General features: G+C 51.0%; 1 protein-coding gene across 4 annotated transcripts in view; it reads left to right on the top strand.

Annotated features, from left to right (window-relative positions):
- Positions 1–16,798, top strand: part of MGLL (monoglyceride lipase) — a 106,028-nt gene that overhangs the window by 66,822 nt on the left and 22,408 nt on the right. The gene's annotated exons all lie outside the window — the stretch shown is intronic.

Below are 16,798 nucleotides of genomic sequence, written 5' to 3'. Positions count from 1 at the left end.
AGATCAGCCAGTATTCGTAGATTGCTGCCACGCTGACTGACTCAGTCAGCAATGAGCAGGACAACGCTGTGTAACAAATTTCCCCTTGCGACGATAGGTACGTCTTCTTTGTCTAACTGACTTAGTCACTGGCCTGGGCTCAGCTGGTCCTGCTTTCTCTGTGTCTCACACTTGCCTTGGACTAGTGGCAGCTTGGGACCTGTTCTTTCCAGGGCAACAGCAAAAGCCCTTGAGAGTGGCAGAAGAAGCAAGGGGTGCCTCTCAGAGCTGAGGCTCAGAGTCTCTCGTTTCTGCTCACATCTGCATTAGAGGGAGGGGGCAGGGAAGCCCTGAGCTGGCAAGCCAAGCTCGTGCATGCAGAAGACCAAGGGCCCGCCCTGCTACTGACCTTGGCCTCTGCCATCATCAAGGATGGTATATCGGTTAGTGTTTGTTACTGTGATAAAGCTGCTTGACCTAAAGTGACTTAAGGAAGATTGAGTTTGTTTTGGCTTATGGTACCAGAGGCATAAGAGCCCATAACAGTGGGGAGTCTCCTGGCTATGTTTTCTGAGACATTGACACAAGTGAGAGTCATCTGGGAAGAGGGAACTTCAGCTGAGAAAATGTCTCTATCAGATTCGCCTGTAGGTGAGTTATGAGACATTTTCTTAATTAATGATTGATGTGGATGGTCCAACCCAGTGTGGGTGGTGTCATCCCTTGGGCACAGGGTCCTGGTGTATAAGAAGGCAGGCTGAGCAAGCCCTGGGGAGCAAGGCAGTAAGCAGCATCCCTCCGTGGCCTCTGCGTCTGTTGCTGCCTCCGGGTTCCTGTCCTGCTTGAGTTCCTATCATGTCTTCCCTTCTTGCTGGACTTGTAAACCAAGTAAACCCTTTTCTCCCCAAGCCTCCTTGAGCCGTAGTCTTTATAAAAAGCCATAAAAAGCAAACTAAGGCTTGGAGGTATGGCAGCAGAGAGATCCAATCCTCAGCCACACATAGAAAACAGGGGAAGGGAACTAGAGGTAAGGCAAAACTGTAGACTCACCACCGCCCGCCCCCCCACCAACAGTGACATACTTCCTCCAGGAAGTCTACACTTCCTGAAGGTTCCATGACACCAGCACTACCAAATATCTGAGCCTATGGAGGACAGCATTTCTTATTCAGATCACCGGAGGTGGCATCCTGGTGACAGCCGTGTCTCCACTTGCAGGACGATTCCTCCACCCTTGTGGCTGAGCCCCAGCCCTTGTGGGCCATGCCCCCCACCTACATACATTCCAAGGATTGTTGTGCTTAGCACTTGTTCAAAAGCCCTGTGACAGCCATTGTGGTAATGTGATGCATGCCTTTAGTCCCTGCCCTTGGGAGGCAGAAGCAGTGTGAGGCCAGTTTCATCAACATAGGATGTCCCAGGCCCGCTGTGGCCACATGTGAGTCCCTGTCTCAAAACAAACAAACAAATAAAGAAACAAGCAATCCCTATAATGTACACCTTGCATTCCTTGTCCCTCCTGGGCATGGCAGGCCACCAAGTGGATTGGTGAGGCGAGGCCAGGGGCAGGAAGGCAGCCGAGTGCGAGAAGCATCTGTCCTGCTCCTTGGAAAGGCAAGGATGAGTTCTGAAACCTTCCCCTTACACCCTGTCCTCACGACTGTGAGGAAATAGCAGTGTCTCCGGAGCCCACACAAGAGCTTCAAGTCCTTCTCGGCTGAGGCTGGAACATGCTACAACACCCCCTGCATCACTCCAGGGGTTCTCAACCTGTGGGTAGTGGCCCCTCTGGAGGTCGCCTAAAACCATCCTGCATGTCAGAGGTTTGCATTACGACTCACAACAGTAGCAAAATTACAGTCATGAAGTAGCAGTGAAAGTTGTTGGGGTCACCACAGCAGTAGGACCTGATGAGGGTTGCAGCGTTAGGAAGGTTGAAAACCCCTGGCTTAGGCTAAAGACGCAAGCTCTAATCTATCCTTGCTGGGACAACGCTGCAGAGAAGCCTGTACAGGGGGCCAAAGACAGGACCGTTTCTGCAGTCAGCCTACCGAATGCGAATGCGTTTGCCAGGGTGGCTCAGATCACAAGAGGTGCCTCCTGAAGCTCTTCCTGATAATTGCCTTTTCTATCCCAGGCGTGCCTCTGTGGCAGTTAGGGAATTGCCTTGATGGCTTCAATCCAGTCCAGCAGAAGCATCCTGCCGCTATTAAGGGGCTCTTGACACTGACTGCTGTTTCCCTTGCTCCCTCCCCACACCCCCCATCCCCCGCGCCCACCCTCCCCTCCCCCGCTCCTCACATTCACTTAGCTGGCTCATTTTCATATGCTCAACACCTCGCCACAGCCTGCACCCCAGTGAAATGCACAAATGATTGGACTCCAGTGACAGCCACCCAGTGGCTCTGATTGCAGGCTGATGGCCTGTTAGCTGTACTCGTTCCCCCTTTGATGACAACATATCACCTCATTTTAGACATTTTAGAAAAATATGAAAAAAAGTGACCCAAAATTAGTTTTAATCGTCCAGTTGGTTGTGGGGTGTGTGTGTGTGTGTGTGTGTGTGTGTGTGTGTGTGTGTGTGTGTCAGAGAGAGAGCGACACACACATACACACACACACACACACACACACACACACACACACACACACACACACACGGACAGTGGTTTTGTCAACACAATATGGCCAGATGGCCCCTTATGAGGCCCTGGGGTCCAGCCCCCAGTTGCTGTTTGGGGCATTCTCCCTCACATCTGTATTGCCTCTAGGGTTTTGTTTTGCTGTAATTTTCTGAAATTAGAAAATGACAACGCAGCTTGGTAAGTGCAGTACGGAGACCACCTGCTTACCGAGAAAACGGAAGCAGGCACTCTGCTGCCGCGTGGGGACACCCACCCAGTGTGAATTTGTCTCAGATTACTCCTGACACTTGTCACCAACAGCAGCAGCGGCTTCTGTGTGAGGCCAGGCGTTTGATCTCCAGCATTGAGGGAAAACAAAACCAAGAGCGCTGAGGACACCCTGCCTGTTCTTGCTGGTCACTTTTAACTCAGAGCGGTTGACCTGAGGCCCCCTCCCCTGTGGAGGTCAAGTACCTCTCCAAACTAGAACTCCAGCTGGTTTTCAGGGTCAGGTCCCAGGGCTCCAGGCCTGTGACCAAACCCTTGTTTATTTGGGGTCAGTGGGCCCAGTTGCCCGGGGACCACAGAGTGTGCAGGGGCTGCAGCCTGATCCGGTTTCTGGAATCTCTCTAGCGAGAACACAGTGGCGCCGAGACAGGTGATGTGCATGGGAGCCTGCACGGCCTTCCTCCAGTTTCACCTAGTGGGACTGGGACTGTCTCCTCTGCGTTCTGGCTTTGGTGGGATAACACTAGGTTTGCGTACTCTAGGTGCCCTGGGAACAGTAGAGAGGGAGGACAGGATGAGCAGGTTGTCTGAAGAAAGTGACAAGCGGTCCAGACAGAGTGGGATGCCTGCATGGCGGTGCATGAGAGCCTGGGCACTGCCACACTATTAGGGGTGGCTTTCAGAGCATAGGAAAGGTGTGAATGTGACGTCCGTGGCCACAGCCCTGCTAAGTCCTGGTGAGCTGCTGGCTGGCTCTTGGCTTCTCACCTTTCTTGTTCCAGGCTTGGGTCTTTTCTTCTCTCAGCTCCTGGCTGCTGAATCTCTTAACACCCTATTCTTTCTCTTCACTCTAGAAAAGTCCAGATGATTTCAGTAACATGACTCGCAAAAGTATAAAATTTCCCACCCAGTCTTGTAAGAGGTTGGAGCATCCTCCAGCCGTCTTCCATCCTTCCCTGCTCTGCCTGTGCCTGCACACAAGGCGGGTTGCCATAGGAACAGTGCCCTGAGGCTGGGCCTTGCTCTGGGTCTAGACCTTGTTGAAAGCCTGGTTTGGCCGGAGCAGTGAGATTGCATTTTGGATTATGTATGTCTACGACACCCAGAACTTCAAAGGGCTCAGCCAGGCTCCCTCAGTCTTGCCGGCAAGAAGTAGGCTGTGAGGTAGGGGGCACCCGCAGGGCTCTGTGGAGGGCGCTTTCTCATTTAACCCTCTGAGCCATCCATCAAACAAATGCAATTACCCTTGATGTCAGTTGTCACTGGTGGAAAGAAATACCAAGAGTCTTAGTGGCAAAGGAATGTGCCGGCTAACACAGCTAGAAAACAGAGTCATTGGGACCTGCGTCTCACACACCCTGTGTTTTTTCTGCTGCCTTCCAGAAACTGCCCGTCATTGGCTTTACAGCATAGAGGCAGATATATTTATTCAAAACATAGTCTCTAGCTGGTCTCCTGACACAAACAACAGTGACCTTAAGGAAGAAGCAACCAGCAAACTTAGGTGGTGTCGGGGTCATGCTAAGTTGCCTGTCCTGTGACACCCCACACCCCCACTCAGTTCTGTCTGTGAGATATGTATATTAAACATCTTCCTGAATTTTAAAAAGCCGTTGGGATTGCTCACAGTAAACGCTGCAATTGGCCTCCAGCCCCACTTGGGATTTTTCAAGCATCCTGTTATTCCGTTACAGACTTCATTCCTTGATGTGTTGCATCCTGGAAGTTTCTAGTGGTACACGCCTCTCCACCTCACAGCTGCTGCTGGCTCAGAAGCCAGAGAGCCCCTTCCATGGAGAGATGTGAGCCAAAGGCATAGCTTTCTGGGGTGATTCTGGCCAGCCCACGCAGTTGCCCAGAGCCTCACCATTTCATGAAAGAGAAGCCGGGATGTGCACAGCTCATGGGGATGTGACTGCCCGTCCCACAGATCCTGCCTCCCTTGTTCTCCAAACTGTCATCCTATAGCACGACACAAAAGGAAGCTGGTCCTGCCAGACACCAAGCATGGCAGTTGTGACGCTTTTTGTCATGTTGTTTCCTCTTATTTATACAGTGGAGTGTAGGATGTTTTCAAATAAATCCTCTAAATACAAAATTCTGAGAATGCACGACTCTGAAAATGCGCACCGATAGCAGCCTTTTAGTTGGTTACATTATAAAGCATGTTGTAACAGCTTAAAAAAAAAATCTGAGTCGAGATGTGTTTCCATAGCCCATATGCTGAATTCTGGCATCTTTATACCTTTCCCAAGCTGTTGTCAATTAGTAAAGAAATTAATTTCTGCCTTGATCTCTGTTGTAAATTGGAGCTTGCTTTAGGACCATGCGGAGAGCTGCCCAGGGCGACAGTTTTCTTCGGGCGAAGGTACCTTAGTGCCGTGGTGGTTGGAGAGTGCTAAGTGCCCTAAGACAGAAACTTGGATCGTCAGCAGACAGAGAGGAGAAAATGGCTTTTGTTGAGGGAAACAAATCGTTTTTCCAGGCCGACAAGCTGCGGCCTTGGTCTTTCTGCCATCTGTGTGTTTTTCTGCAAGAGAGAGAGAAGCAACCTGCCTGTCTGTGTGGCATCCTTGCCCTGGCAGGAAGGGTGGCTACACACAGGCCCACAGTTCCTGCCTCTCCCATGCCAGCCCCCTTCTCCTGTCCCATCGACCTGTGAGTTTGTGTCACCCCCCAGCTCCTGGGACCTAACAGGATGTTGGTTATAGTAGTGTTGGAATGTGTCCTCTGGTGGCTGGTGTTCGTTCTTCAGTTGGAAAAAAAAAAATTGAATGGCCCTCCTTGTTTTTCAATTTGTTACTGGTTTTAGTAGCTCATATGTTGGTGTATAAACCCCCTGTGCTCCTGGAACCTCTACTTCTGAATGCTGCAGGAGGTCAGAAGACACCCCAAATCTTAGTAGAAAACTTAGTTGGAAACTGTAACATCTGATGCTTTGAAACTTAGTCAAGTAGCCACATAAGGAAGAAAGGAAACACAGGATGTGCTCTTGTTCCCATAATACACCGAGATTAAAGGCTAGAGTCAGAAATCAAAACAGTCACAGGGCCATGCCTGGAGCTGGCAGACTCCTCCTGGTGCGTAGGCAGGATTTTCTGTCAAAACACCCTTGGGGGCATTTGATGTGGCTCAGGCAGCCTTTTGGATCTGCCTGTGGTCAGGACTTGAGGTCAGATGGTCCAAAACTGGGGGTATTCTGTGACCTATTATTTGGGTCATATTTATTCTAGAGCTCTCCCATTTCACCAATGGAGGCAGGGCGGGGAGGGGGGAAAGTTGCCTTAAAAAAGAGAGCTGGACTCAGGAGGCAGAGGCAAGTGGATCTCTGTGAGTTCGAGGCCATCCTGGTCTACAAAGCCAGTCCAGGACAGCCAGGGTAACACAGAGAAACCCTGTCTCAAAAAACTAAGAGAGAGAGAGAGAGAAAACCCAGAGAGAGAGGGGGGGGTCTTTGGAATGTGATTCAGCCTCAAAGCATTGTTTCGCATGTAGGAAACACTACAAAGAAGAAGGGAAGGAGGGGAGCAGGGAGAAGGAGGGAAAGGAGGAGGCATGGAGCATCAGACTGGGTAGTGTATAGCTGTAATCCCTGCGCTCAAGAGGCTGAGGCATGAAAATCACAGCTTCAAGGCCCGCCTAGGCTACATAGTGAGTTCAAGGCCACCCTGGGCAACTAATTGAGACCCTGTCTCAAAATAAACAGTTAGGGTTGTTTGTTTTGTTTTGTTTTGTTTTTTTGGTTTGGTTTGCTTTTTGTTGTTGTTGTTTGTTTGCTTGCTTTTTTAGATCTGGAATGTAACTCAGTGGTAGAGAACTTGCCTAGAGGATCAGGTCCTAGGTTTAATCTCCAGGACCAGAGCGAGGGTTGGGGAGTCACCACCATGACCATTGAAAACAGACTGTGGGCCTTCTGTGTTTCGATGCGAGCCCACTGTGGGCTTTAAAAGCATTAAGTAGCCAGCTGGCAGGCAACTTGAGCTCCTTCCTCCCACAGTGGAGATATGCCCGAGCCGTTGATGTCGGACAGCCTTGCCAAGGACAGGAGCGGTTTATTTTTAGGTTGCTTTTTAAATGTTGTTTGTTTATTCCCACACTAGTATCTGTGCCCCACGCCCTCTAGGTCCAGTGTATTCGGAGTGCTTTGGATGTGACCGGTCTGATTTGCCAACCACCCAAAGGTTTTACCAGTCCTAAGCTGGAACCAAGTAGGCACTAGTTGGGAATCTCCGCAGTCTAATGGGCAGTAGAACTTGTTTAGTAATAGTATTTATGAAGGAAAAGAAACTCGCAACGATCTGCCCCATGACCAATGCAGGCACTTTTCTTTTGAAGGAACTGAGCCAATAAATAGGTGGATCTGGGAAAGCTGCAAGGGTGACCAAGGACGCAGACAGGGGCTTTCTCTCTCCTCTCTCTCTCTCTCTCTCTCTCTCTCTCTCTCTCTCTCTCTCTCTCATTGGAGAGCTCAACAAGTAAAATTACTTTGTGTGCTGAAATGCAAGCCAGAGGGCAGAGACTGTGACAAGGAAGAAGGTTCTCCTCTAACATGGCAGGTGAATGGAAGCAGTGTGAAGGGACCAAAAGCTGTAGATGTCGGAGACCAGCTCTGTGCCCGCCAGGCAGGGCACCTTCACTTACAGCTGCTGCACAGACCACATCTCTGTATATGTAGTTCAGGCTAGCCTCAGACCCACTGTGCTGGGAGCACAGGTGTGTGCCACCACGCCGTGTTCCCCAGAGACTCTATGGCATATGTAGACATCTCCGCGTTTACAGCTAGGGAAGCGTGCTGGATAGTTCTTTGTCAATTTGACACAAGACGTCAACTTGACATCTGTGAGGAGAGAGCCCCAATTGCAGATTTGCCTCCAACAGATTGAACCACAAGCATGACTGATGTGGGGAGGTCCAGCCTATTGTGGGCAGTACCACCATCACCTCCACCACCACCACCACCACCACCACCACCACCACCACCATCACCACCACCTCCACCACCACCACCACCACCTCCACCACCTCCACCATCACCTCCACCACCACCTCCACCACCACCACCACCACCACCACCACCTCCACCTCCACCACCTCCACCATCACCTCCACCACCACCACCACCACCACCACCACCACCACCTCCACCTCCACCACCTCCACCATCACCTCCACCACCACCACCACCACCACCACCTCCACCTCCACCACCTCCACCACCACCACCATCGCCTCCACCACCATCACCTCCACCACCACCACCACCATCACCTCCACCACCATCACCTCTACCACCATCACCTCCACCACCATCACCTCTACCACCATCACCTCCACCACCACCACCATCACCTCCACCACCATCACCTCCACCACCACCACCACCATCACCTCCACCACCATCACCTCCACCACCATCACCTCCACCACCACCACCACCATCACCTCCACCACCACCACCATCACCTCCACCACCACCACCTCCACCACCACCACCATCACCTCCACACCATCACTTCTACCACCACCACCTCCACCACCACCACCCAGGCAGGTGGTCCTGGGCTGTTTAAGAAAGCAGGCTGAGCAAGCAGGTAAGCAATGTTTTTCCATGGCCTCTGCTTCAGGACCAGCCATGAGTCCCCTCTGACTTTTCCTTCATAATGGACTATAAGCTATGAGAGATAAGCCCTTTTCTCCCTAAGGTGCTTTTAATCATGATTTTCATAGCAATAATAGAAAACAGACAAATACAGGAAGTGGCAAGAGGTTCAAGGTTGGCTCCTTTGCCCGCTGCTCTGTGCTTACTCACAGAGCTGTGGGTTTGAGCCACATGCTCTTGACTTTAGCTTCTCCAGCATGGTGGCCTACATCTGCAGTTTCTGTCATGGCTTTTTACCCACTTATGTTTTGTGTCTGGCATCTCCCCCACGCACCTTTTCTGTCTGTTGTCTAGTAGTCATTTGGCTGTGATGTCTGAATGCCCCAGGGACCACAGTAGCCCTCCAGTTTTCTCAGTCCTGGAGGCCAGTGCCCTGGAAGTTCCCTGGGACTAACATCTCCAGGCTGGACCGCAGGCTTACAGGACAACGTGCGTTTCTGGAATGGGTGCACCCGTGGGGCATGTGTGAGTCTGTGGCAACTCTTTGCTTTAGAAGTAGGGACACACGCACTCAGGCCTCCGCCTCCGCTCCTCAAACACTGTGATACTCAAGGACGAGGGACTTCGCTGTCCTTTGAGTGGAGGAAGTCAAGGCTCTCACACCCACCTTTTCCTCGTCCACCCTGTAGTTCTCGGGGGCTGTTCCTGTCTATCACTGGCCTGATCTTAACGTCCTGCAGTCTCCGTCCTCTGGTGCCTGCCACTCTTATGGGCTGTCTGGGAATGCAGACTGCAGGAACAGGAAATGCCTATCATCTTGTCTGGAAGCCAAGGCCAGCTTCCTACAGTACAGTGTTGCCCCAGCCCTGTGGACTTCATCAAAATAAACCCAGACAGGAGGCCTGGGCCTGGGTGAAGTGCACAGACACGACAGCCTGGTAAAGGAGCCCATGGCACATGGGTCTCTTCATCCTAAGTTGTCCAGTTGGGACAAGGCCAAGCCCAGAGCCTGTTCCACCATCAGCCCTCCCATCTGTCCATGGTGCTGGATTTGGTGGCAGATGGAGACAGGCCACTTTGTGGAGTCCAGTGGGACCTGAAGAGGAACAGAATTGAGTGATGAGCAGACACTTCGGTTTGTGCAAATGTCTGGCAGAGGACCTGTGGGTCAGAGAGGAGGCTGGTCCACTTCGGGAGCCTAGACAGTGACTGGGGCCACCACTGTGAAGATGGTGGAATTTAAGGAAGGTATTCTGACACCCAGGGAGCTATCTCCTCACACCAGAGTTGCCTTTTGGATATCTGGAGGTGGAGGAGCCTACTAGGGTGCCTGTGTTTTCTATCCTGCACACCACCAGCACATTGACTTGTGTAAGTAAGGCATGGGCTAGGTTGGCTTTAGGGAAACACAGCAAAGCATCAGAGAGTCCACAGTCAAGTAGCCACCCCAGGGCAAGATTCTAGGGAAGAGTCTGCCAAACACAGGGTGGCCTCACAGTTGGATTTCAGTATGCCTGGCCTCTGTCTCTTTTCTCTCCCATCTTTTCCGTATTTCCTGTCTGTCATATCTCCCCTTCTCATGGATAGAGGTCAGTGACCTTACCACAGTCTACTACCGCCAGGACCCCCATCCACCTCCCCATCCTCCTGCCAGACAGTCCTCCAGCTACTTCAGCCATCTGGAGCTTCTGATACCCAGTTATGTGCCCCAGGGGCTCTTGACCATCAGCTTACAGCCCCAGTGCTCTGCAGCCCCAGTGCTCTGCAGCCCCAGTGCTCTGCAGTGCTCTGCAGCCCCAGTGCTCTGCAGTGCTCTGCAGCCCCAGTGCTCTGCAGCCCCAGTGCTCTCCAGTGCTCTGCAGCCCCAGTGCTCTCCAGCACTGGGTTCACAGTGAGTCTCAGTTGTCATTTGTTATAGATCATTCCAGTGTCCCCCCTCTGCCCTCATGGTGACACATAGAAATGTACAGAGGCGTTTATGGGGTACTCCCAGCGGCCTCTCTGTCTGCACATCTGCAGGTCCTGGAGGACAAGAATACACACACACACACACACACACACACACACACACACACACACACATATGGTAGTGGGCTGTCACTGCACAAGGTGACTGGCCAGCCCCTTTGTATGATGTAGCCTCAGGCCTACACAATTCCGGGTACTGCCCTTTGGCTGGGGACTGGGCCAAGAGTGTGCTTCTACAGCAGATTATTCCTCTGAAGAAAGACTTTATTGTGGAGGGGGAGAAGGAGGAGGAGGAGGAGGAAGAGGAGGAAGAGGAGGAGGAGGAGGAGGAGGAGGAGGAGGAACCTGGCTAGTGGTGCAGGCTGGCTGCTAGTTCCAGCTTTTCAGGAGTTCAAGGTCGCCTGGGCAAAGGAGTAAAAGCCCGTCTCAAAATGAAAAGCAGTATGTGAAAGGCAATAGTCTGGTCCACACCCAGCACATGCAGTGTCCTGGGTCCCATCCCAGGTTCTTGCTTCCTGCCTGGTTTGTCCCTGAGCTGTGACAGGAGGGACACTGGCTCCAGAGACCAAGGCCTGCTCACCTTGGCTTCTACCAGCCAGTAGCTAGCTAGAGCCTCTTCTGAGCCTTGGTCGGTCTTCTTGGCTAGAAAACCTAAGGGCCCCTGACATACAAACTTACAAGGATTGGGTAGCATGGATTCTGAGAAAAGAGTGGGTTCTAGACTCCCTGACAGACCTCGCACGCTTCTGTGGAGGCTGGGTCTTCCTTCTCACGCTGAGGCTGTCTACCAGGTTTTCCTTCCGGGAGAAACTGGATACTAGGTAGAACTGGTTCTCTGAGAAGATGGAGGTGAGGCACTATGTCTTCCTACTCTAGCCTTAACAGGATGATTGGCTTTGTGGTTATGTCCTGAGCTGGTGAACTTTTTTTTTTTTTCATGCAGAGGCAGGTAGATGTCCTTGAGTTTGAGGACAGCCTGGTCCACAGAAAGTACAGGTAGAATCCTATGTGTGAAACAGAGACTGGGGTTTTTAATCATGGCTCCTCCGCAAAGAATTATTAATCGCTTGTTTTATGCCAGTGGGGTTCTAAGGTGTTTGTAGTATATTTGTTCTTGGTTGGGGGTGGTTTGCTTTTTGCAAACTGGGCATGGAACTCAAGAGTCTCCACGACGCTAGGCAAGTGCCCTGCCTCTTAGCCACAGCCCAGCCCTGCTGGAGTGTTTGACCAGCACTCAAGATCAGGCTCTGCTTTACCATACCAGGATGGGCGGAGCACTACCAGGAAGCGCCAGGATGCCTCATCCCATCTACCCCCAGACCCAACACAATGTAGGGGCCCACAGGAAGCCAGGAGGCCCAGGGAGCAAGGAGAACCCACAGGGACCTCCCACCGTGGCTCCACAGAGAGGGCTAGCCAACAAGGGTGGGCAGGCTTCGGATGGGTGGCAGGGCATAGTGGGGCTGTCCCTGACTGACTCCTTGCCTGTGGATGATTATGGGAAGGCCACAAAGTCAGGACCCGATAAGGGTGTGGTTTCCTGTAGGCTGGTGCATTTTAAAGACTAGCTCACAAGCAACTGATAACCTGTTCAGTGACAGCCAACGCTGGAAGGGCAGGACCACGCCCTCGATGATGAGCTTGGCTGAGCTGGGTGTGGTGGTTGCACCTGTGATCCCGGAGGATGGCTGAAGCTCAGAGCTGCAGACCAGGAGTTCTCAAGGCAGTGCTGCTCAGTGGATCCTGTTCACAGGGTGCCTAAGGGAAACGCACCAGCAGTCTCTCTGGCGAGGAGCCATTACAGAGCTCTCCCGACAGTGCTTTGAACAGACATGCAGCATTGCACACCCGTCCTCTGCCAGGCCTGTGCAGACCCTGAGCATTGGATATAGGTGGGTGATGTGTGGTTTCTTCTTCTTTAAGAAGGGTTCCCACAACTACAGCCTCAAAGAGCTTAATCTCTGACCTGGACAGCAAGACCAATGGGCTTCCTAAACAGAGGGGGCGGGGCAGGAAAGTGTGGGCTTGTCTCGGGAACCTGAACCCCGTGGGCAGGAGGCTTGGAATGTGCTGGATGGCAGGGCCACAGGGCCAGTGGGAGAGTGGGGAATGCTAGCCTGGGACGTGGGGAATGTGTTCTGAAGTGAAAAGAGACCCAAGAGCACAGGAGCCCCACCCCCACCCCCACTCTGATGCGGGTGGGGAAAAGGAGGGAACAGGCACAGGTTGCTTAGAACAAGGAACACATCTGTGGTCTCAACCCTGTAAGTCACATGGAAGCTGACTTGGGAGACTGTGATGTAGTAACTAAAGGGTGGGGGAAGGTCGGACGGAGGCCAGCACAAAGCCAAAGCCAGCCTTGTTTGGAGACTAATGATTAGAGGCAGGGTGGGGTGTAAGCTCTGCGGGGTGGACTGAGCTGAAATCCAGAGGGAAGGTGTGCACCGCGTGTACTGGCCTGCAGTCCCAACTACTGGGGAGGTTAAAGCAGAAGGACTGAGTTCAAGGCCAGCCTGGGCTACAGACTGAGTTCAAGGCCAACCTGGGCTACAGACTGAGTTCAAGACCAACCTGGGGAATCTTAGTGAGGATTGTCTTTTTAAGAAAAGGAAAGAAATGGAGGGGTGGTGGTAATGTGGAGAGACGGCTCAGCTCTTATGAACACTAGCTGCTCTTGCTGAGGACCTCGCTTCTGTTGGGACATGACGGCTCACAATCATCTGTAGCCACAGTTCCAGAGAACCTCATGCCCTCTTCTGGCCTCCACTGGCATCAGGCACTTACTTGAGATACATACAGGCAAATGCTCGTGCATACAAAATAAAATAATAGTAGTAATAATAATAATAAATGTAACTGTTTAAAAAAACATTTGGGGGGGTGGTGACTGAAGAGATGCCTCACTGGCTAAGAGGACATGATGCTCTTGAGGAAGGCCTGGGTTCAGCTCCCAAAGCCCGTGTCACTCAGCTCACAGCTGCCTGTAACTCCACTTCCAGGGGATCAGTGCCTCTAACCCAGTGCATCTCAACCTTGCTAATGCTGTTCATCTTGTTGTGGTGACCTCAACCATTTTTTTTTCTTTTTTCTTTTTTTTTTTTTTATTTGGTTTTTGAAGACAGGGTTTCTCTATGTAACAGCTCTACCTGTCCTGGAACGCCCTCTGTAGACCAGGATGGCCTCGAACTCACAAGAGATCCACTTGCCTATGCCTCCCCCAAGTGCTGGGATTAAAGGTGTGTGTGCCACCACCGTCTAGCTCATAAAAATATTTTTATGATTACTTCATAACTGTAATTTTGCTACTGCCACGAATAGCAATGTATGCAGGATTGTAACTGTATGCAGGATATCTGATCTGCAGCTTGTGTGAATAACACACACACACACACACACACACACACACACACACACACAAGAAGTCACAATCCACAGGTCGAGAACTGATGCTCTGACTTCTCCTGGCACCTGCACTCACATACACATATCCCACCTCACCCCCACATGCCCATAATTTTTAAATAGAGATTAAAATTTTTAAAAAAAAGTGTGACATTGAGGTATAGATCCATGGGAACAAATTTTCCCAGCATGAGCAAGGATCCTCTGGGTTCAGCTCTCAACACTGAAGACAAATAAGTAAAATCCACAAATAGGCTGGACTCAGATGGAACAGGAAGTTGTAACACAAGGTTGACGTCACAATTTAGGAAGTGAGAGAAGTGTTGCTTGTGCCTTCTGCTAGGGCAGCTGAGAGCTGGGCGCTAGAGCGGAGCTGTTGGCTGCACCATGGGTGACACTGTGCTGGTGGTAAATACTGCTGAATGCCGAGCTTCCCGTGGGTGATCTAATGTGAGACAAACACCAGCCCAAACAGATGAAAGGCGAGGAGCCTCAAGGCTCCAGGCCGCATTTGGAGGTCACGGGTGTTGATGTCATTATGCAGATTTCCCAGCTGTCAAACTCTGTAACTTACTTTTGAATGATTTATCCGTCTTTTCGTTGATAAGTTTTTGCCTTGGATTTTTTTTTTCTGTTGCTGTGATAAAACACTCAAAAAAAAAAAAAGTCGGCTTAAGGAGGAAAGGCTTTCTTTGGGCTCGCAGTCGCAGTCGTAATGGTGGGGAAGGCAGGAAGCAGGAAGCTGGAGCAGCTGGCTACTTCACATCTGCAGCTGGAAGCCGAGACCACGCGCATATTCTCCGGCCTCTCCACTTGCTTTCTCCGTTTTATGCAGTCCGGGCTCCCATGCCTAGGGAACAGGAACGTCTCACCCACAGTGAAGATAGGTCCTCCTGACTCAATCAATTAATGCAACCAAGACAAGCCCCGCCCAGCCACACTGGGATGCCATCTCCAAAGCGATTGTAGATTCTGCCAAAGTGACGTTAGTGATAATCATAGCACATATATACAGATAGAAAATAAAATGGCAACAACCTTTGGGTAAAGGCTACAGGAATGTGGGTATTTATGGAAATAGTCTTCCAAAGTTTTTACACATTGGAAAAATTTCTGACAGAAAAGCTTGGGTCAGGGCTTGACCTCAAGGCTGACTTTCTTCCTAGGAGATGCACGTAGGTTCCTCATATACTGTCCTGTATATAGGACAAAGCCTTAAACCTACCTCACCCATTCATAGGGTTGCAAAGAGGCAGAAATACTACAACTTAGGAAAAGATGGATGGATGGACAGAAGACGTTGGATCTGAGAGGAACATGCTCCATGTGCCAATTTGTGAATTATGATACTGGTTTTTTGAAGGGCAACTGTTTGCCTTAAAAATACATGTGTGAGCTGGGCGGTGGTGGTGCACATCTTTAATCTCAGCACTCAAGAGGCAGAGGCAGGCAGATCTCTGAGTTCAAGGCCAGCCTGGTCTACAGATCAAGTTTTAGGACAGCCAGGGCTACACAGAGAAGTCTAGAAAGCTCTCCCCCTCCCCCACCCCCTACCTCAAAAAGTGTGAATGAATGAAGTGCATTCATGTAGGAAGCACAGAAAAGGCTTGACTCGGAGGACCATGACTCCATTTGCAGCTGCTTGCCAGGTCAGGCAGGAAAATCACAAAGTCAAGGACTGCTTAGGCTACAGGGTGGTTTCAAGGTCAGCAATTTAGTGAGATTCTGCCTTAAAAATAAAAAAAATGAGGGGGCCAGAGAGGTGGCTCAGTGATTGAGAGCACTGCTGCTCTTGCAGAGGACATAGGTTTAATTCCCAGCACCCATATTGGATGGCTTGTAACTACAACTCCAGGGGGATATGATGCCCTCTTCTGAACTCCACGGGCACCTGCATACAAGTGCACACCTACACACACACACACACACACACACACACACACACACACACACACGTGCACAATATAATAATCAAATGTTATATATGTTTGATAAAAATATATATAATAATCAAATAGTCGAAAACATTTTTTAAAAATAACAATCAATTCTTTTTCCATGCTTCTAGAAGTTTAAGGTGAAGGTATGGGCTCTGTTGGGGCCTCCTTCCTCAGCCTGCAGGTTCTGTCGGCTCCCTGTACCCTCACATAATTGTCCCTCGGTGTGTCGGCATACAAATCTCCTTTTTTTTTTTAATTGACACCAGTTACACCAGGTCACATCATTTTAACTTGGCCACTCCTTAACGTCTCCATCTGCAAACACAGGACTACTCTGAGAGTTAGGAATTCAGCAAGGGGTATGGGGGTGGGGTGGGGGGACGTGGATAATGGAGGCCATACAAAGGCCACTGGGAAGGCGACAGTGTCCTGGTGGTGGGTGGAGACTCAAGGATGCTGTGGGCATCTTCATTGTTACTGAGCTCGATAGGGATGGGTGGTGGGGGACAGCTTCCGTGACACACATGTACCACAGAGGTAATGAACTGTAAAGCAGGGGAGCCCTAGACAGGCAGGAGCCCTGGAAGCTTTGCTCTGAAGATGGCGAAACTGCTGTCCAGCACACTGACAGAAAGGCCGGCGGGCGGGCAGGTGGGCAGCTGGGAGTGGAAGGGCGCCAATGGCAAATGGGCCTGACCACAGCAGGATCTCTGAGTCTAGGTCTGAAGAGCCAGCTGGTTCTAGGTTTGTTGAGCCCTAACCCAGTTGGGCTGTAGAAAGAGCAGTTTTGCCTCCACGGTGGCAAAGTCCCTTTGAAGAGGTAGCCTGGCCTATGAGCGGCACTGCCAGCACCTAGAAGCCTGGTGCAGCCGAGGCCAGGGGCCATTTCTATAGCGACTGGTGCCCTTCACAAAGGGAAAGAGTGGAGAGACCCTAAAGCAGAGATGACGGGTTGACAAACCCAAAAGGGACAGGGTGGGGCCTAGTTTTATTTTATTTTGTTGTGCTTTGTGGAAATTCTTGTCGCGCACCCTGGACCATCTTGTTTGCCGTTGATG

Source organism: Acomys minous (assembly GCF_964271855.1).
Source record: "Acomys minous genome assembly, chromosome: 17".
NCBI classification, from domain to species: Eukaryota; Metazoa; Chordata; class Mammalia; order Rodentia; family Muridae; genus Acomys; species Acomys minous.
Note: the sequence above shows the minus strand (reverse complement) of the source record. Positions and strands in the feature narration are given on the sequence as shown.